The sequence below is a fragment of the Meles meles genome, chromosome 5 (assembly GCF_922984935.1).
Source record: "Meles meles chromosome 5, mMelMel3.1 paternal haplotype, whole genome shotgun sequence".
NCBI classification, from domain to species: domain Eukaryota; kingdom Metazoa; phylum Chordata; class Mammalia; order Carnivora; family Mustelidae; genus Meles; species Meles meles.
In genome coordinates this window covers 77,013,548-77,034,840 of record NC_060070.1, presented here as the reverse complement: position 1 = coordinate 77,034,840, position 21,293 = coordinate 77,013,548, and positions in this window count along the sequence as shown.

The following is a 21,293-nucleotide window of genomic DNA, read 5'->3' as shown; positions in this document are numbered from 1 at the left end:
ACAGAGGCCCTAGAACACCCAGGTTTAAGGCAATTTGGAAACGAGGGTAGGTGTCTCCTTAAGCTAGCGCTGCTCGCTGCCTTATATTATCCCTAGGCCAGCATCCCTGTGCAGATGTCCCAAAGGCTGTTTCTGGCTGAGACATCTGGAAGTCCAGCAGTTGCACTGACCAAACCATTTTCTCGGACAGCCCAAACGGAAAGGAAAAAATTAAACTCGATTTTATTTTTATTCCCATAGAAGTTCTGTTTTCCCCCTCAAGTATGAATAAAGAGCCAACTAGATCTTATTTAAAATATAAGAAAACACCTAGTACCATGGGAAGAGCTTCCATATTCCAAGATTGAGCCTGGAACCCATATTTGAAACCATGTTATAAAACTCAGAAACTCAAGTTCATAATGACAAGGAGTGTGTAGGGGAGCTGGTAGGCATCTCAAAAACAATCCAACAGTAAGTGTTCATGTGTTTAGTTTAATGGATTAAAATAGAAAAACATCAGGAAAATATATCAGCTGAACTTAGTTAATTTTTTTTTAATTTTGGAAAATTCCCTTTCATCTACTCACGAGTTTTCTCAATTTTTATTTATGTCACTTACTAATCTTTGAAGTGTTGCATTGGAAGCAAAACCTTTTAGCTTTTGATGATTATTTCCATAATTTGGAGTTTGATCACTTGGGTCATTTGTCCCTTGTTGACATGAAAGCCTGTACTCTGGTGGCCTGTCAGAGGACAAGGCATAAACGTTCCTCCATTCATCATCCTGAAGCCAGGCAAGTCTTTTACAGGATTTGCAAGGCCAGTTACAACAGCAAGAGGCATTCTCCACTGGTTAATGAATCCTTTCAAACTCCTACAGCAAGCCTGTCCCTACCCTGTCAACAAGTCCTCAGCAAATTTTAACTTAATTATTAAACTCAAGAACATAATTACTAATTATGGTTATCTATTAAATACTATTCATAGTTAGCTATCATATGACTTTTTGTTGTTGTTTATAATCTTCTTTCATTTGCAAACCGATTTTGAACCTCTCAAAGTCCCTCTGAAATATATTATCTTGATTCACATGTGTTAGTCAGCTCAGGCTGCCATAACAAAATATCACAGACTGGGTGGCTTGAGCAACAGAAATTTCTTTTGTCACAGTTTTGAGACTAGACGTTCAAGATCAAGGTGCCAAAAGGTTGGTTCTCAATGAGAACTCTTCCTGCTTGCAGATGGCTTCCTCCTCACTGTGCTCTCTCACCTGGCCTTTGTTCAGTATGCATGTGGAGATAAGAGTGCTGTAGGGTCACTTTGTCTTCTTATACCAGTCCTATCAGATTAGGGGTCCAACCTCATGACCTCCATGGCCTCCTAAAAAAACGCTATCTCCAAATCGAGTCACCTTGGGGATTAGGGTTTCAACATATGGATGGGGAGGAAGAGGCATAATTCGCTTCATTACATCACAGTTTGCAGATAAGACAACAGACTGAAGACTAGACCTAGAAATGTCAGAGCCAGTATTGTTTCCACATTTTTGACTCCCTATTCTTTGTTTTGCTGCAATTCCTTTATGTTGGGAAACAATAATTTTATGGGTTTTTGTAAAGTGCCCATGGCTTTCCAGATACTGCAAATATTTAACTGTAAACGTCTAAAAACCATAAAAGCACTAGGTTTTTAAAAATAATTATGAAATGGAGAAAGATTTTCTAAAGAACCATAAAACCAAGAATCCAAATGGGAAAAAAAGTATAAAGGGGATTGTGTAAAACATTCAAGGCCTGTAAGACATAAAATGAAAAAGAAATATGAATGTGAAGCACAGGAAAGCCTGGAAAATATCTAAAATGCATATGACAGGGACTTAGTTTCTTAATATACACAGACCTTTTATAAATCAACAGCAAAAAGACAACACTCCAAAAAATGAGCAAAGGACATGAATAGGCAGTTCACAGGAAAAAATATAAATGAATAAGAAACATATAAAAATAATCTTAACTTATAATAAAAAAGATACAAGTTAAAATGACAACAAAACATTATTTTCTGCCTACCAACTGGCAGAAATGAAAATTGCATGGGAAAGGGATGCAGGATGCAGGAAAAAATATCCTTTTTGTTACACGACTGGGGAAAAAATAAATTACTGCAATCTTATAGAGGGTAACTTGGCAGTATTTGTCAAAATAAAATAAGCACATACCCTTTAATCCAGCATTTCCACATCTGAGAATAATTGAAACTTCATAAACTATCACATACACACAAGGAAAGTTGTACATAAAAAAACTATTTGATGTAATATTGTTTGTATATTAGTTGCTAGGGCTGCCATAACAAAATGCCACACACAGGGTGGCTTAAGCAACAGAAATTTACTTTCTCATAGTTCTGGAGCTAGAAGTCCAAGATCAAGGTGATGGCAGGTTTGGTTTCTTCTGTGGTCTCCCTTCTTGGCTTGCAGATGGTTTCTTTCTTGCCGTGTCTTTCCTCTCTGCGCATCCCTGATGTCTCTCTGTGTGTCCTAATCTTTTCTTCTAAGTGCACCAGTCAGATTGGATTACCGCTCAACATAATGGCCTCATTCTAACTTAATTACCTCTTTAAGGTCCTATCTCCAAATACACTCACATTCTGAGGTATACTGAGATTAGGACTTCAACACATGAATTTGGGAAGGGTATAATGCAATCCCTTATAGTTTGTAAGAGGAGGAAAACAAGCAAAAAAAAAAAAAAAATATATATATATATATATATCTCCATCCATAGAGAACTGGTTATTATAAAATATTCATATAATGGAATGGTATGCCACTATTAAAAAAGCATGAGTTAGGGGTGCCTGGGTGGCTCAGATGGTTAGGCGTCTGCCTTCAGCTCAGGTCATGATCCCAGAGTCCTGGGATCAAGTTCTGCATTGAGCTCTCTGCTCATCAGGGAGCCTGCTTCTGCCTCTCCCTCTGCTGCTCTCCCTGCTTGTGCTCTCTTGCTCTTTGTGTCAAATAAATAAATAAAATCTCTAATAAAAAAAAAAAGCATGAGTTAGAACTATATGTAATACTAGGAAAAGACACTTAAAATGAACTGTTGAGTAAAAAGTGAATTCAGAGCAGTACGTATAAGAATATCTACATTGTGAGGGGCGCCTGGGTGGCTCAGTGGATTGGGTCGCTGCCTTCGGCTTGGGTCATGGTCTCCGGGTCCTGGGATCGAGCCCCGAGTCGGGCTCCCTGCTCCGCGGGGAGCCTGCTTCCTCCTCTCTCTCTGCCTGCCTCTCTGCCTACTTGTGATCTCTCTCTCTGTCAAATAAATAAATAAAATCTTTAAAAAAAAAAAAAGAATATCTACATTGTGAGAGGGGAAAAAAGGTACGTGCTTTTGTGTGTATACATATATGTGTGTGCATATGTATTTGCTACATATATTCACATATATATGAGATTTCTGGAATGATATATAAGAAGGTGCAGTGTGAAACTGAGGTTTCAGAAGATGTCTTTCTGGATTGTTTGAGACTTTTAAATGAACATGTGTTATTTTAAATTCTCAAAAACTACATGTCAGTTGGATGCAATTATTCTCATCCCTATATGCAAGCACTTTGTCATGCAACCTTATAGCTCTTCTCACGAGGCAGTGTTTCTTTTTTCAGCCCTTGAATTTGGGCTCCCATGTCATTGGATACAACCAATAAAATACGGTGGAAGTAATGCCTTCCTGCCTTGAGCCTGCTCACTTTTACCCTCATGCCAGCTTGCTATAGACACATGAATGAGCCCACTCAAGACTGGAAGCACCCAGCTGATTGCAGCCCAAATTAAAAACCTATGGAATCGTGAGCTAAAAGTGGTTGTTATTTGGGGTTCTTTGCGATGCAGTAATGGATTACTGATGTCCTGAATAATAACACAGAGCTAAAAACAAAAGCACAAAGACATTGATACATTTATTTAAAAACAGATGAATAAAGGGATGAAAATTGGTAATTCTGTCCTCAAAACACACACTGCTGACATGTAAATAAAATATCACCACCCTGTAAGCCGGACTCTTCTTCCTTAGTTATAGTGAGGACCATACATATCCATAACATTTTCATTATTGTGACAAGGAATTCTCTGAGATTACAAAATATAGCTTAGTTTACAGCTTAGTCTATAAAATTTATGCAAAACCACAGATTATAGAATAATCTAAGGGAGAAGGTGAGAAAATATTTTAGATAGAAAGGGTGAACCTCAGAATACGAAAGAACCAACAGGACTATCTAAACCCACCCTGAACCATATATATGAATAGATGGATACATAAGATCATACATAACTATGTACAACACAATTAAAGTTTATGGAGAGATATACATGAGAGCCTGCATGAGGGGATTAGGCCAGCAATGTGATTAGAGTGTCCATAATGACCGTATTTCTGACTAAAGTGAGGTTCTGATTAGACCTCATGGCATGCCCGCATTTCTGGACATCTCTCCTACCTCCTCACACCTTTGCAATCACATTCACGACACTTTCTGAGTCCCAGATTTCTCAATTGCAACGATGAAAGTATTTCCATGTAGCAAACCCATACAGAAGTCTCCCATAGGCAAAAAGATCCTGGGGGTGAAATTATCATCTTTTTGGGCCAGTGTTTGTATTTAATTGAGCTGTCTGCCTGATTGTCGTGTTTTTACTTCCAAGAACTGAAGATTGGGCTAGAGTTTGTATTCTTGGCTGCCAAAAAAATCTTTCTGCCTTGTGTCCTTTTTACGAACCATCACATTTTTCCATGATGGTGGGCGTTCTGGGCAAATAATGGCATTCTGGAGAGATTATTGTCAATTGCTCTAGTATTTTGGCTTTGTTCTACAGAAAAAGAAAAATGGCATGAGAAGTGTGATAACTAGATCTAGGCTAGATCTTAAGGTTTTATACTGAAAGGCTTGGTGGATGTTCTTTTGGAAAGTGGTGGCTTTCTAAAGAAATTTGTGTGGGATCTGTCAGATGATTTTATTTAGCACTACTTCCAGTCAGGAGGTTGAGGTGGCCACTAACGGCTTCTCAGAGCTCTGAGTTATGCAGCTGGGGAACCACTGTACCAACTCAGACAGCATCTTATGGCAGAGCATGAGACTTCTGTGGGGAATTAGTCCATGAGGGGAGGACAGCGATGTGTTCTAGCACAGACTTAAGAGAATGCTCATCAAACTAGAATATCCCCCAGGACACATTTTTTTTTTATTCTTTGCTCAAATCTCCCTTTATAATAATTGTCTTCTTTAATTTCTTGTTTTGTTTTTCAGATGTCCAGTTTTGAGTTGTTTGCTGTTAAGGTCTCCCCACAGCCTCTACAGCTATTCCCATCCAAGTCTCCTTCCACTCATTTCCTGCTTCTCCTCCTAGTTTATTTATGAAAGAAATGTTCCTTCAGAACAACTTGTGGTCAAAGTTGCATTACTGATACTTCAGACAATTCCAAATCTTTGGATTAAGGAACTCGTCCGTAGACTAGATGTCTAGGACTAACTGTATTGAATCAGTGCAAATCGGGGCATTTAACTTACTTTGTAAATTGAGTCAGAAATGAAAAATAAAGAAACAAAAACACTCTTTACCTGTAAAACGCTATGAAAACCACAAATCAACCTGTAACTCTCTTGATAAACAAGGCGTAGAAACTTTCTTATAAGCACCTTTTGAGATTAGATTTTTTGACATAAGAATGAATTCTAAAAGTTCCTTTAGTTCTTTTTCTATCAGTACCTGCTCTTGATATCGCTAAATAGTAGCTAAGTCTTAACTGTAATTGTTTATTTATTCTTTTTTTGTTGACAGTTTCTTTCAGGAAAAAAAAAAATTGGAGCATCTATTAAGTGGCATGTATGTTACCAGGACTGGGTTAACAAGACGACAAGGAAGAAATCATGACTTTTACCCATGAGGAGACAGCTTAGTTAGGAAAGACTGACTTGGGTGTCTGAATGCTCTTAGATGGGAAAACAAGAGGAGGTATAGGTTTGAATGAGTAGAATTTTTAAGATTTATTCCCTTACTCAAGATAGACAGCGAGAGAGAGAGGAAGCAGGGAAGGGGTACAGGGAGAGGGAGAGAATCCTTAAGCAGACTCCCCACGGAGCACAAAGCCCTACACAGGGCTCTATCCCAGGATCCTAAGATTACAACCCAAGCTGAAATCAGAGTGGGATGCTTAACCCACTAAGCCACCCAGGCACCCCATGTGTATGCCCATTACTTTTGTGTTTTATACTCTTCTGTGGAAATAGAAAGTCACTCTCATTTGTCTAATTTATTATCCTTGATACTCTTGGAAACCATTATTTATTCAGAGTTGTGGAGTTTTATTCTACAGGCCAAATAATCCCATTGCTTTAGTCTGGCTTCCAGTTTCATTTTTTATCATTTTAAGCATTTCTGGATTCTATTCTTATTTGCCTCTAAATTCCTCAGGTCCTTAAATTTTACATTTTTGTGCTAGAATTATTGCTTTGGTTAAGAACTGTCCAGTAATAATACATGCATTATTCCAATTCCACATCCCAGCCTGGTAATACGCTTTCGACAATAGTTACCATGCTGAACGGCATGCTAATTTAGTCTGTCCTCCTCCTGTTCTTCTTTCCGTTTATCTTCACATCTCTGTTAAAGAAATGAGAAGAGAGAAAAACCTAACAGGTGACAATGTCTTCTAGTATCTAATAGATTAATTTTTGAACTAAACTTCCACTGCCTTGAAATTGCTTCTGACCTGCCAATTTGGGTGTTTAATTTTTCACCTTATACCATTAAAAGGTTTCAAAGTATTTAAATTATTCAGTGCATAATGACAAAGTCTGTTACTACTATGCAAATGGGCATAAGCCTGTGTGTTCAAAAGGTCTAAGAGAAGTTTTTAAAAACATGCTAGGATTAATTGAAAATTTCAGTTGAATGTGAAGATACAACTTGAAACTTTGGAAATTGTCTTCCAGTCCATATTTGCTACCATTTTAGAAATGGGAGCCAGGTTTGTCAATGAGCATCCAAGAACTGATTAGTAATTATAGCACACAGGGTGAGCTTTGTAGTGATATCAAAAGAGAACTGGACCAGGAGTCAGGAAACCTGCCTTGCAGATGCAGCAACCCTGCTCATGTGACCCTGGAGAACTTACCCTCTCTGAAATTCAGCCTATTCTGTTCAACATTCTATTCAATGTTCAATAAACATTGCCCAAAAGTTGTAGAAGAAATTAAGTCATAACAAAAATGAAAACCGCTTATAGAGTATTTGCTCATTCAGTGATGCTTATACTTTTTTTTTTAAAGATTTTATTTATTTATTTGACAGATAGAGATCACAAGTAGGCAGAGGGGCAGGCAGAGAAAGAGGGGGAAGCAGGAGAGCCTGATGCGAGGCTTGATCCCAGGACCCTGAGATCATAACCTGAGCCAAAAGCAGAGGCTTAACCCACTGAGCCACCCAGGTACCCAATGCTAATACTTTTCTTTTGCACTTCCTCAAGGCATTGGGTCAAAGAAGAAGGCTCAGAAGATGTAATTCCCTCCCTCAAGCAATTTATAATCCAGTTGGAAAGACTGTATGTGAACTTTAAGTGATATTTTAGAAAGAGGATTATCAGGAAAAAGAATAATTGGGTAAGAGTTCATGTAGAATATAGAATGTATAATAGAATGTATAAGAGGCTGACCTTAAGGATGGAAGGGACTAGAGGGACTAGAGGAGGGAGCATCCTAGCCAAGCAGGGTAAGTTAAAGGAAAGCAGAGGTGCCAAGTTTAACAGCACATCTTTCCAGCAGGAGAGCAGAAAACGTGATCCTTTCCCTAGGATCTTTAGCAAACAAATAAAACACAATAAAAATAATCTTTTTATTTCCTTGCACACATCCTGGCTCACTGAGGCATAATTTCAGGAGGAATAAACTCATTTTTTTAAAGCTATTCTTTCCTTCCATTATTCAGCAGAAGTGGATTACATTTCCTCCTTAAGCACCATGTGGGGAACTTTAAGGGTGTGTCCTGAGCTCATGGTTGTAGACAGAGGTTTTATGTAGGATCTTTGAAACATGGGGATCCAGAGATATTTAAAACAGGGGAATCATCTAGTTCAAACTTGCTGTTTTACAGCTTGAAAAAAAGGGTTACCTAAACACAAGTCAGGTGAAAACCTAAGCCTAAGGTGAAAACTTAAGTTCTGTTGGCTTCTGAATTTCCTGTTGAGGAAGATCTAACTCTAATCTCGTAATGAATTGATGTAGTCATTCATTCATTCATTCCATTTTTCCTGAGTGCCTGCTCTGTGCTAGAGTACGAGAATGATAAGGTCTAAAAATAAAGACAATCCAAATGAGAACAAACAAAGTCCATTGAGTTTGCTATAGCATTTAACTCTTAACACAAAGGACTCTAAGGCCATGCAAGGGAATGGGAAACTATCAGGGTGACAAAAAGGGGAAGGCTTCAGGTGTGCTCTGATTAGAGGCTGCTGGTATGGGGAAGCTAGAGACGCACTAAGAGTGGGGCATCCCATGTGATAGGTTTGGGGAGTGTATTTTACTTTCTCTGGTTGGTTCTGAGTTGGAAGCGGGGACACAGAGAAACTGGCTGTCGTTGCCTTAGCCCTGACCATTCTACTGACCATTTGGACCAAGAAGTTATACTTTGTCTTCCCGAACTAGTTGCCACAGAGATGGAACTTCAGGGAGCTACTGTCATATATGGTGTGGCCAAGGTCCATGCTTATATTCAGGCCCCTTCGGACATAACCAAGGAAGCTGAGCCTCCTCTCATGGAGTTTACAGTCTAGCAGACAAGGCAGATGATGAATAATGGTTTAATCAGGCCTTAGAAAATGCTAGAAAGAAAACATTACTGTGTGGATCTGATATATCTAGAGTGCGGGAGTCTCCCTGAGCAGCTGACTTCAAGCTGGGCGCCAGATGTTAAGCAGAAGTTATTCAGAAGAGTCAAATGTTATTGCCAATACTACTTGTGAGGTTTATCAAACGTATCTGTCCATAGTAGTCTACATTCCCACAAAAGGAGAATTAGTTCCCTTCTCCACCTCTGATCAGAATCAAAGGGCTCCTTTTGGTTTCTCACACCATAGCCAACAAAATGAGGAGGGCTCTCATTGTGAGGGCCTATTGTGTCTTAAAACAAAACAGAACAGAACCAGAAAGAACGGCGTTTAACATGAAAATAGAATCCTGACCCTCCTTGGACTAAATGTTGTTAATCAAGTTTAAATTTAGCTCCCACACAGTCTCAAAAGAAAAGGAGACAGCAAGGCCCAGGGAGGAAAAACTTCCGAGCGCCTCAGAGGCAAGGAAAACAAGCGTCAAGTCTAAAAGGGCGGCCTGTAAAAACAAATGTAGCTGACGAGAAGGCGCCTCCAGAAAGCTCATTAGCAATCAGACGCAGACGCCCGGGGCCGCCTCCTGCTGGCGGGGGCCAGCGCCCCCACGGAGCCTGGGACTCAGCGGCCCACCTGCACCACTCCTGAAGCGTGCCTCCTACTCAGCCGTGGAGGGGAGAGGACAGGGGAGGGGAGGGTCGGGAAGCCAGGAAACCCAACAGGCAGGTGAAGGAGAGCCAAGCTATTGTGTTTCTCATCCAGCCACAAGCAATGCTGAGGGAGGGCAAGAGGCTCCTGCAGGGGGCCCTGGGTCAACAGGATTTCAAGTGAGGCCCAGAGCATCTCCCTCGCACTTTTGTTCCAGCCTGGTCAATCCCAGAGCTGTTTCCATTCTTTGGGACGCTAAGGACCTCTTATTATCAACCTCCTTTGTGGCTGTTGACACAGTGGAGATGAATTTATTTTTAAAATCGGTTATTTTTTTCTTCTTAAAAAAGGCTACCTTGAATTTCATAAAGACTTTGAATAAATTTGTTTTTTCTTTGCTCAGCAGCAGCTGCACGCATGGGAAAGCAGTGCGTACCTGTAGCTGACGGCTGCTCTCCCCATCTCTCCCCGTCCCTGTGGGCTCCCAGAAGGAAAGAGCTGTGCTCCAGGACTGCAAAGAGTGAATAAGGGGGAAGCCGGCATTTCTTGAGGGCAAACTACTTACCATTCTTGGGTAAGAAAGGTTGCTGTTTATCAATCCTCTTCTATGGAATAGAGAGGAGCTAAAATGGAGAAATTAAGTTACCTGCATCAAGTCCTACTATTGGCAAGTGAGAGAGCAAGGACTTTTCCAAACGACAGCCCTCTCCACCTCTCTCTGCTCCTACTTGTTAAATTAATTAAACAAGGAGCCCTTTAGACTGAAGTAGGTCTATGCTTTAGCAGCCTATGTGAGCAAACCAAAAACCTAAGCCCGTAAACAGCTTAAGGTTAAGAAATGAAAACATAGGGACAACCACTCACTAATGGCCACCAAGGCTTTTTCAAATAAGATGAACATTTAAGCTATAGCCAGGCAAATCATTTCCTTGCTTTGCTTTATCCTCATCTCTATAAAAGTCTCTCCCCTAGATCCTGTCCGGGGAGTGCTTCTAAATACTTCCTGTTTGGAACTACCTCTTTCAAAATGGTTTTTGCTTAAATAAATTCTAAAACTTTTTAATGTGTCTCAGTTTATCTTAAATGCGCTGGAGTCAGTCCAACCACAAATGTCCCAACGTTGGGGGATATGAAGGCCTGGTTGACTACATCTCAAGTACATTTGTGAAGGGGTCTTTCACCTTGCAGTTGGTGGGACTTTTGGTCCTTTATGTTCTAGATGCTATTAGTGGGATGCAGTAGTGATGAATGATTGAAAGGGGATGGGGCTTGTTGCAGACAGAAGGTTCTGGACAGCTATGTGAGCAGGAGATTCAGGAACTTTGACTAAAAATGCACATTAAATATTAAAACTATAAATCCAAAAATATCTTTTATAGACAAAAGAAGGAGGAATTAATATTTAGGCCATTATTCCTACATCAGTTTTTTATATTTATTTTTTATTGATATCTGGGGACTATAGAATCTTTTCACCCAGGCCATTAGTTTGCAAATATGTTCAACATTCTCCAAATATTTCAGGAATCCCCCTTGAAAAATAATGGCCTATCTGAAAGGCCCATCTCAGGCCCGGGACCCATCACTGCTTTCAACAAAGGGCCTTCATGTTGATCCATGTTGGATTGCCTTGATGGATTTTGTTCAAAGAAAGTTGCCTCTGCCTTAGAAAGAAAGAAAGAAAGAAAGAAAAGAAAGAAAGAAAGAAAGAAAAGTTTAAAACCTCTGTTCTAAATAAATTTAATGCCTGGCTGGTGATGGGCCCTCAAAAAAATATTTGTTGGCTAAGGGTAGACTATTTGAACCACAAATGATTCTTCTAGACCAATTGTATTTAATTCTTATTTAAAATAACAACATGAGATAATATTAGAAACAGTCATGTGTTTTCATAGAAGATAAAACCATGACATTATTAATTTGGAGGAGGGTGGGAGATTAGGGAAACCGTGCTGCTGTTGCCTGACCCATATGTGGGGTAAATTAGATCTTTTGTGGGCCAGTAGGAGCATAAGAGCTGTCGTCCTACCCAAAATACTTACCCAACTCACATTTTCATCTTTGGAGTTTATATTAGACCCTTAGATGTTTTGGGGGTTTTGTTTTGTTTGTTTTCTATTGAAAACGAGTGATCCTGTAGTCCCTTCCACTGTGATAGAACAGGGACCTTGTCAGGCCTGTGGGAACCCATGTTGACCATGCGCATAGTCTCCAGGAGCGTCCCTTACAAAAAGCTGCAGAAGTAGCTTTTTCAGACTCCTCCGTTGACCCTGACACACAGAGCTCGTGAGATGCCCAGTGGGGGAATATGGTGCTGATAGTAATAAATGATGCGGTGGGAGCGTTTTTCTTATCCAGGAAAGAAAATGGCAATAGCTGCCATTTATTGAATACTTACAAAGAACCATGCACTCTAAATTTACCCCTTTGAAGTAGTTACCCCAACCACTTCACAACGGGAGTCTGTGTCTTGCTTAAAATGTTTGAATGGCTCTCCATCCTAATTAGACAAATATCTAAGCACTTTACCCTGGTTCCAAGGCCCTGAGGAATACCGTTCATCCTTCTCTCTGACCTGATTTTTCTCTTTCCAACCTTCCTTTTGCCAGCTTTCTCCTGTCTTTCTGTCCTTGGCTGTCCAAGCTTATTTTGGGGTTTGCTGTCCTGCTGCCCTTGCCCCACATCTTTGGATGGCTGATTTCTTCACATCACTTGGGTCTCTACTCAACCCCACTGAGGAGGCCTCATTTGTCTGTCCAATAAAGCAGACTGCCCCTCCCTGCCCCCTGGGTCATTCTCCATCTTGTGATCCTGTTTTATCTTTCTTTTAAGCTTTGCTCAGGAATCTCTGAAATTTACTTCTTTGTTTCTTTGTTTATATTTGTTTGGTGACTCCACTTGTGGCAAACTATATCATGGTTTCTTCAAAATTTTATGCCTGAGACCTTCATTTGTATTTGTTGAGTGAATGGATGGACAGTTGAATGTTGAGCAGGTTTTGCTAGATCACATAGCTAATGCGGGTTGAGCCAGGCCAGAAACCCAGGTTTGTCTGTCTCTATTCTTAGGATACTAAATTCAGAGAAAGGGGGTGCCAGGAGTGTTGGAATTCAGAACAGGATAATGCCAAGTGGCCCAGCATTGCCTCTTCCAGAATTCAGGTGGGGCTAGAGCTGCCTGGTCTAAAGGAGTATTTCTCAAAGAGACAGATCCAGCTCACTAGAATCAGAATCACCTGAGAAGCTATTAAAAGTGTGGTGTTTTAGGCCGCATCCTAGACCCGACTCAGACTCTGGAGGTGCTAACGCAGGGGGTGGGGGGGGGGTGGCATTTTTAACAAGGCTTTCAGAAGTTTCTCATGGACTGTACATTTTGAGAATGATGGACTTAAAAGAAATTTGCTTCTGACTGTGCTACTGTATTTCTTTAGACAGCTGCCATGTGGGTAGATACTCATCACTCATACGTATTGGTTATTTGACCTGGGCAAGACCTATTTCTCAGGACAATTCACTCTGTTGGAGCAGTAATGACTCTCTGCTGGGTTAGGCATCTGAGACTTTCATCTGTGATGGAGTCTTCTCCTTTAGAACCTCTGCTCCTCACCTTCTACAAATAGAGATAAATGTGTTTACCCCTCTTCATCAGAGCAGCATGGAACTGGGTCCTTTATGACTATGAATACGGTTAGGGAAAAGAATAATTTCAATTCAAAGACTTTAAAGGCCTAGGTGAACTCTTGGAAAAATTGTTATTTGAGATTCCCTTATTACCCTTCAGAGCAAGTAAAAACCAATGAGCCAAACAAGAGATGTGGTCTTTTGTTTTGTTTTGTTTTTTAAAGTAGGCTCTGCACCCAATGTGAGACTTGAACTCAAGACTCTGAGATCAAGAGTTGGATGCTCTACTGACTGAGCCTCCTAGGCACCCCAATTTTTACTTCTTAATAGACTAAATAAGAAATCTACAACTCCATAAATAAAGATTGTGTTTTAACTACCTAAAAAGAGTACCTTAAAGTCTGCTTTGATCATTTGATCTTGAGATCCTTTTGTCCTAAACTTTCTGAGTTTTGGATGAGTTACCTGTTCTAGTTTATTACTTTAACATTTAACTTACAAACACAAATGAAGCAAAGTCCATTTGTCCATGGAGAATCACAGCTACCAGTGATCTGAATAACAGAGCATTTTCTATGTAGCTTGGTGCATATTACTGAGCTGGAAAATCTTATATCTGAATTCCTTCAGTTGACCTTAATAACTTTTACTTTTAATGGACTTGGAACATTGATTTTTGTCCAATTTGAAATCATAGGGAAAAAAAAAGTTTCACCTGAAACTTGGCCCAGATTTCTTTATGGTTTATAAATCATGAACACACTGCCAGATTGGGTTAGCGTTTAGATCAAAAACTAGACAGGAAAATTTTTGCTTATTTCATGTTTCAGAAAAAAGTTTATAGTTCTGACTAACACTCCATATTACAGATATCAGAATGCATTCCTGGACATTTGGGAGAATAAAAACATTTTAGAACAGAAAATCAAAGAGAAATCTCAGATATCTCATCTGAATATAGTGGATTTGTTTTAGGGATTTTGTCAGCAACTTTTTAAAGGGGTTTTCAAACATGCAGTTCTCTAAAGTGTGCTCTGCTCTCAACTATATAGTTCTAATATCTCTCTTGACTTGTCACTTTTTGGAAGACATGATCTATGTCTGCCATATCCCAGCCCCGATCCCTTCCTGTGATCCTCTCCTGGTGAGGCAGGACTAGATGTTTAAAGATTATATTTAGTTATTTGGGAGAGAGAGCATTTGAGAAAATGGGGGTTGGCAGAAGAAGAAATAGACTCCCCGCTGAGCAGGAAGCCCAAGGGGATGGGGCTCGATCCCATGTCCCTGACTATGAGACCATGACCTGAGTTAAAATCGAGAGTTGGATGCCTAATCAACTGAGCCACTCAGGTTCCCCAGGGCCAGCCTTTTTAAATGATGCATCCATTAAGCTATTTCTTGTTGTATTTTTTAAAGGTTTTATTTATTTATTTGACAAACAGAGAGAGAGAGAGAGAACAAGCAAGGGGAGGAAGAGAGGGAGAAGCAGACTCTCCACCAAGCAGGAACCCTGATGTGGAGTTCAATCCCAGGACCCAGAGATCCTGACCTAAGCTGAAAGCAGATGCTTACCTAACTGAGCCACCCAGGTGCCCCCGACTAGGCTATTTGGAGTTGCAAATACAGAAAACCCAAACCAAGTTGACTTTAAAAAATAAAATAGCTCCATTTCTTTACCTTTTCTCAGTTCTGCCCTTGTGTTAGTTTAGTTCTCACACCAACTTTCCTCAGGACAACCAAATGTCTTGCAGTGGTACCTGGGATTATGTGGTCCCTTACTTATGTCCGGAGTCAAGGCTAAATAAGTATAGAAATTGTTTTTTTCCTTGTTTTTTTTTTTTTTTCACCTAATATCATGTCATGGAGATCCTTCTTAATTTTATATCTAAAGCTGCCTCATTCTTTCTTTAACGACTGCATGACATTCCGATGTGATTTATGTAAGGAGTTCCTTAATGACACTTAGACACTCCAATTGTTTGATATTGTGACACTGCTACAATGAAATTACAAATATATGTTGTTTAGCACAAAGGCAAATATATCTCTGGGATAAATTCCTTGAAGTACAATTGCTAAATGAAAGAGTACATGCATTTTACATTTTCTTAATATTTAACTATGGAAAATTTCAAACACATACTAAATTGGACGATTGTAACATGTAGGGAGTGACCCACCCTCCACCAATCAATAATTATCAGCACATGCTCAACCTTGTTCCATATCTGCTCTTTCACTTGTAAAAAGATAACCAAATCCAGAATTCTTTTATGTCATCAGAAGTATTCACACTTCCCTGATTTTCTTATAATATTTTATATAACTGCTTAGTTCAAATCAGGGATCAATGTCCGCACACTCATTTGGTTGATAATAAGTCTTATAAGTTCCTCTTAGTCTGTAAGTTTTCCCACCCTCCTTTTCTAGTTCTTTAAAGTTTTTATTAAAGAAACCAGGTTGTAGAATTGTGCCCCTGTCGGGTCATTAGACATATTCCTTTGTCTCCAGCATATTAGCAAAATGTTAGTTAGATCTAGAGACTTGATTGATTAAGTTTCATTTTTTGTTTTTGCTTTTGTTTTTGGCAAAGTTCTATAGGTGGTGCTCTGTACTTCCTATTAAATATCAGGAGGCACATACTTTTGTTTACCTCTTTTTTTGTGTCATCATTATAATCAACCAGCTGATCAGTAACTGATATTATTAGCTTAATCCATCTATTATAAATTGTTCATCAACTAAGTCCATTATTTATCAATGGTTGCAAAATGGTAGCACTCTAGTTCTACCATTCTTTCTGCATTTATTAGTTAAAAATCTATAAAGAATGTTCCTTTATTTTGTTACTCTGAGGTACAACTTGTTTATGGAAAGCAATATAACTGTTTGGTTCTTTGCCATTCTCTCCGAGTTATTAGAATAATGGATTGGCTCTCTAACATTGTTAATATTGTTCGGAATATTGTGCTCCCTTGGCACATAGACTGTGATCTACATACTATTTTCCTGTTTAAGAAACTAGGGCATGAAAAAATATCTGATTCCAGGTTTGAGGCAGGAGGTACCAGATAAAACTGGAACGTGTCACATCAAAAAGAATGAAAGCTTTCTAAGACAACTGGAATTGTACCAAAGGGACTCGAGCCAATTTAAATCCTACTTTAGGAGCCAGTTAAATCCTACTGGCCAAATGCAAACATTTGAACATTAAAAAAAAATACTAATTACAATTAATAGGTATACAAAAATGTATTAAAATCAATGAGTTTATAAAGATACACTTAAAAAAAACTCATGTGTTACCTTTGGAGGATGCATTTTTTAAAATTTCCGTAAGTACATTGCAGGCTTCCTAAATAGGACAATTTTCAATGTCATCATCATAAAAATCTCCACAAAAGACAAGTAAATAAGTGGGATTTAAGCAAAAGCAATATGAAGATTAGCAGAATTAGCTTTCTCAGCAGTCTAGGTGAAGATCTTTGACATGGGTTTGTTTTATATTTGTATGTGTCATAATTATATCTCTTTTATAATTTATCATTTAACCAGAAGAGGGGACTTTATTCTTAAATGGCAGCTCCAAAAGTTACTAAAAAGAAGAGAACATTTTTAGACCCTTTTATTCTCCAATTCTTTGGTTGAGAAAACTCACCTGGCTTTTTTCTACAGCTTTTGGGTTAATTGTGAATTTAAAAGCAGCTGGATAAAAACACTGAGATGGAGAAGTCCTCAGGCCTAGACCCTGGTGGACTTCTTTCTACAAGTTCTACAACTTGGTAAAGTCACTCAACGTCTTAGCTTCAAATCCTTTATCAATATGATGAAGGAATTGGGATAAATGTTTTCTAATATCCTTTCCAAATTTTAGAGTGTGTTGGTTCTGTGATTTGTGCCTATACAGGGTGAGATTATCTAGACAAAACTTTGCCAGTTGTCTAGAAAGAAAAAAGTTTTAATCCAATATCCACCTTTCAGTGATGTCTGCCTTCTCCATGCTCTGCCAGGTAAGACTGGGTTTCAGAAGATTTTCTTTCACTTCTCTACCCCCATTCCTTTACACAGCTGCTTCCTGCCGCCCTCAAGAAGTCACTAACTCCCTTTGTGTTCAAGTTTCTCCATCTGTGAAATGCAAGGCTGAGTGCCCATCAGCCTCCCAGGGGTATTCTGTGTCTGACTCCATTACAGAGCATTCACTATGCCGAGCATTATCTACAAGCTAAGTTTGGCATTTCCTTCCTTTCCTTTCTTGATCATAATTTGATCCTAACTTCCTTGGGAGCCTCTTGTCTTTACAATTTGTCAGTAGTTCTAATCCTGTTTTAACATAATTTAGAGCTATGGTGATGCTAATGATGTCATTGATAATGAGCTGGGGATTGCCAAGAGCCTTTTAAAAAGTGTGTTCTAATAGTGAAGAAAAGAGTCCAAAAGCAAAAACAAAACAAAACAAAACAAAAAAACCCACAGCAGTAACATAGGAAAAAGGGTTCATCTACATAAAATAATTTACACAAGACAGGGTTGGCAGATAAGATACAACATACAGGACACTCAGTTAAATTTGAATTTTGGACAAACATAGAATAACTTTTTCGCGTAAGTATGTCTCATGAAGGGGACACATCCCCCTTCCACTCTAAAAGGTTTTTTTGCCGTTTATCTGAAATTCAAATTTAACTGGGTGGACTCCTGTATTTATATTTGTTAAATCTGGCAACCCTAACAAGCTTTCTGTTCAGCAACTTCTGTCGGAGCTAAACCGAGGTTCCAGGGTGCAGCTGGCCTTTTATAGATTTTCCAGTGTTAAACAGAGAGATACTCCACAGTTGATGAGGGGAAGAGGCTGAAACTTCCCTATAGTTATACTGTTAAAAAATACGTGGGAAAACAGTAGATACCATCACGCTGAACTTTTAGTGTCCATGGATATTTCACCCTAGGATTAAGAGAAAAGAAAACGAAACAACAAAACAAAACGAAAAAAATCAGTTGGCGTTTTGAAAGAAGCTGCAATTCTTGTACCTTAATAGAAATGGTGCAAAAATCTTCTAAAGGTTGTAAAAATTGTAGTCTTGAAGGATTCTGGAGACAATGAAAGGAGGCAGTAGTTTCAGAAAGACTGGTTTTAAAGCACATAGTGCCAGGATAAGCCTGTACAGTAGTGGACACGGACTCTGTGATCACTCTGCTGAGGACCGTGTAATAGTCACACAGCAAAGGGCACGGCGGGTCTCTGCTTGCCCACATGCTCGCTGATGCTGCGCAGGCCACCTCAGAGCACCATCTGTGACATCTGTACCCTCAGGGTTGAACTATGAGAAACGCTCCATTCATTAATAACTGTGACAATTAGAGAATTGGCTCTTTACTTGCTTTGCAAACACATGAAGGATTTTTCTCTAATGTTCTTCAGCAGATAAAATGACAAAATAAAGATGCAAAAAAATTGAGAAGTATGACTGTCATCCAGTCCAGTCTTTTTTTTTTTTTCCCATTTTATTTATTTTTCAGTGTAACAGTATTCATTGTTTTTGCACAACACCCAGTGCTCCATGCAAAACGTGCCCTCCCCATTACCTACCACCTGTTCCCCCAACCTCCCACCCCTGACCCTTCAAAACCCTCAGGTTGTTTTTCAGAGTCCATAGTCTCTTATGGTTCACCTCCCCTCATCCAGTCCAGTCTTATTCAAAGTCTGTTCCGTTGTCTAGTGCTGGTCTGTGAACTCTTTGTCACCATTCGGCACCAGGAAAATTATAGAAATGTAGAATAAGCGTTTAGAAACCTTTATAGTATCCCACAGAGTCATATCAAGTCTGTGGAATTCAGTAATGAAGAATCAGGGCTTGCATTTTGTATGTCTTTTTTGTTATTGCTGGCTTCACTTTTCTAGTAATTTGCTTTTATTGTATTTCCCAAAGTATTTGTCACTAAAGGACTATCACATTGCAAAAAAATGAAAGACACACTACTATTTGTGCCCTTTAAGAAAAATAAGAACTTCTACAATAACTTAAATTAAAATCATTGTATTTATAAATTCAGGTTTTCAATAAATAGTCAATACAAACTAGTGACTTTACTAGACATTGCAGATAAAGTGATGAATAAGACAGATACAGTTCTGGAGTTCCTGCCTCCCAGAGTACATTCTGGGAAAGGACAGATAATAAAATCACAACAAACAGGTACAAAAATACAGTATGATACGGAACACACCATAAGGGACTCTAAACTGGTCAAAGATTCTGAGAAATGTTCCCAGAGGAAATCGTACAAGTTCTGTTAGGTATGACTAGTCCGAAATTCAGAGAAGAGGTCCGAGCCAGACCATTCGTTCATCTGGAGATGTTACTTTAGGGCTCAGGAATGGATGAAATTGCCAAGGTGGAAGATATTGAATGAAAAAAAAAAAAAGAAAAAAAGGAGAAATGAACCGTTGTGGTCCAACAGCTGAAGAAGAATTTGCAAAGGAGATGGAAATACAGTAGTGAAAGAGGTGAGGACGTGAGGAGGTTGTGGAGTGTCTGGAGCAAACAAGATTTGGAGAAGCAAGGACTGATATGGAACATCAAATTCTGCCAAGAGAAGAAACAAAAACTGAAAGTATGCGTATGGTTCACCAGTGTGAAAGCCATTGCTTTTGGCTGGAGAGGCTGCTGGAAGCTGGTGGTAGAGGTAAGCAAGTGTTTCAGAAGCCAAGGTGCAGGGAAAGTAAGAAAAAGAATACAATGATGATAAGCCACTTTTTCTAGAAGTTTTACTGCAGAATAGAGGACAATGTAAGACTGTATTGGAGGGAAATATGGGATAAAGGGATTTTTATCTTACTTTTAAGATGAGATAGTAAACATAAAGGCTGACTGTAGGGATGTTATAGGAAACAAAATCTAGGAGATGTAAGGAAGACAGTAAGGGGTTAGTCAATGACAGTTACCAAGAAGGCTGGACAAGAGGATTCCTGTGTTACTTACTACCCATCCTGTTTGTAGTTACAAACACCTGCTCTCTGCTAGTTTCACCACACTTTTGTGTGGTTCATCACTCTCTTCTTAGTGCCTGGGTTAGTGCTGGAACATTCAGATGCTCAGGAAATAATTTGAGGAGAATAAGGCACCAGTAGAGGGTGTCTATCTTTGACACTTAGAGAGGCACCTCCTCCTCCCTGATTTGAAGGCATGAATGAGGACTGTGAGGGGGAAGGGAGAAAAGTAAAGGATTTTCCAACTGGTATCTTTTATTTTCTCTGAAATCAAAGAGTTAAAAAAGAGAGAGAGAGTTGGTAGGGTAGAAGGCTTGAAGAAAATGATGTCTTGGTACTGCTATTGTGAAGTAAGACTTACAGACAGAGAACCAATGATGACGAGCAAATGGCAATGTGTTGTGTGTGTGTTGTGTGTTGTGATGAAAACACAGCTAAGTTGTATTAGACATTCATATATGGAACACACTTTTTTCAGTCAGAACTGTCAAGGAAATCATGAAGGAGAAAAAACTTCTGGTTGACCCTGAATATCATATGTAGGAGAAGAGATAGGACTGTGGGATTGGGGAAGCAGCATGGGCAGAAGCTCAATTATAGTATTTGGCCTTTTGGAATCTACAGGAACAGCAGCTATATTGAGCTGAAGTTCTCTTTAGAGAACTTCAAAGAAGAAACTGGGGGCAAGAAGCAGAGGTGGGGAAAGGCAGTGGAGGTTCATGAATGTCATTGGCCATTTGATAAAATGCCTATGTTGCCTTAATTAAAGTCTCCCAACTTCATGCTAAATTCTTCTTGTTTTTTGAGAGCCACTGATTTAGACGATGGTGATTTGATCTCTTGGCTGTTAAGTAAGCCCCAACAATGTCTTTCTCGATATCTCATTGCTCCTCATTTTGGGATTTCCTGTTAAACTTCACAACTTCTTTTACATTCACCTATTTCACTCTCATACTGCTGGTATACCAGATGCTCCCTTAATGTACTGGACCTTCAGTTCCTCTGACTTTTTTTTTTTTTTTTTTTTTCTTTTCTCAATTGGTCCTCTACTAATCAATTTCTGACTAGGCTATACTTCATTGTAATCACTTCAACTAATTTCACCAGTACTTCTAAACTATTTACTACTATCTACCTACATATTTTAAATCTTATCTCAATCTGGCTATT